The 1,310-nt window shown below is 32.0% G+C and overlaps 1 protein-coding gene across 1 annotated transcript in view; it reads left to right on the top strand.

Annotated features, from left to right (window-relative positions):
- Positions 1–1,039: 1,039 nt before the first annotated feature.
- Positions 1,040–1,310, top strand: part of PTBP2 (polypyrimidine tract binding protein 2) — a 26,727-nt gene continuing 26,456 nt past the window's right edge. The window contains exon 1 of the mRNA XM_010138523.1: positions 1,040–1,055. The gene's annotated coding sequence lies outside the window, so the exon portion shown is untranslated. The remainder of the gene's footprint in view (positions 1,056–1,310) is intronic.

Here is a 1,310-nt window from a genome sequence, read left to right as displayed (position 1 = left end):
ATTTCTTTTCACTTTTTTCACTTAAACATTTTAGCATAGGTATTTGTCTATATAGCTCTGCATTTTACAATAAGTAAAAAAGTTTAAAGAATAGTTTAGTGGATGTTTAAGAATTTACAAAATAAATGCATGAGATTTATATACATGAGTTGAAACTATTAAATGCTCTTTAAGAATTACATATCTTTAAAATTTGTTCTTTAAACCTACTGCAGCAAAAGATAAAAGCTGTGTAAAATACAAATGTTAGCAATGCTAATAGATGGGAAAACCATTTATTCAGGTAATACAATAATTACTAAAGGAGTACTTCTTTGCAAATACATATATGTGAGTAATTATGTACTGGCCAAGAATACTTTTACTAGTAACATTGGGATTACCTAAAATCTAATCCAAATACAAGCTCTAATTTAAAAAAAAAAATTCCTTGGACATAATGCTGTGGAAAAGTTAATATGTCAAAATTAAATGTTGAAAACCATCCAAAAGACAAACCTGCTCTAAGTAGCAATCTGAGCATTCATGGTATATACTTCTCTGGTGACATAACAACACCAGGGCTTTCTTACCAGTTTAAAAAAAAAATCGTTTAGTTTAAAAACTTGCAACAATGAGAAATGAGAAACTGAAAATAAATGTTTCACATTTAATTTTTGAAACTTATGAGTTGAAATTGTTTAGAAAGCTTAACTATGAAAGGCATTGGGAATCCAATTTCAGTATCACTGCAGCTCTTCTTTCCAAGTTTGTTCGTAATGCGTTGTTTGTAATACATTGTTAAGCCTGTTTCACTATACAACATTTTCTTCTGGTTTTTTGTTGAGATTTAAATTGAGAACTAGGGAAGACTATTCTTTAATGATCTTCAGGTGAAAAAAGTACCTTTTCATGAACTTTGGCTGTCTGTTGCTTTGAGGATAAAGTGCTATATTGTGTAATTTTGAACAAGTGAAATCTGGTTAGCTGGAGTCCCAGTCTTGCCTTGTTTTCCATAATGGTACAATTAGCGCCTTCTGTAGACTAAGGATGGACTTCGGATTCTAGTTCAACGTGTGGTTTTGAACTTTTACTCTTCTGTGTTCTAGGAGAATTTCTCCTTATGTGTGGCAGACTAAAATAAAATGCATGCTATTGCATGGATTCAACCCCTTCTGGCATTGTCAGTTGGAGATGCTGCCAGCTGAACTTTGACCAGTTCTGTTGTCATTAGGTTTTTGTTGTTTTGTCTGCTGTATAGTAAGCTGGAAAAGACAAAAAGTATCCCATGGTGCAAGAACTTTTTAAAAAGCTTAGTCCTGGGATTTTTT

This window comes from Buceros rhinoceros, unplaced genomic scaffold, assembly GCF_000710305.1.
Source record: "Buceros rhinoceros silvestris isolate BGI_N320 unplaced genomic scaffold, ASM71030v1 scaffold19366, whole genome shotgun sequence".
NCBI lineage: Eukaryota > Metazoa > Chordata > Aves > Bucerotiformes > Bucerotidae > Buceros > Buceros rhinoceros.
This window is presented reverse-complemented; position numbering and strand designations above follow the sequence as displayed.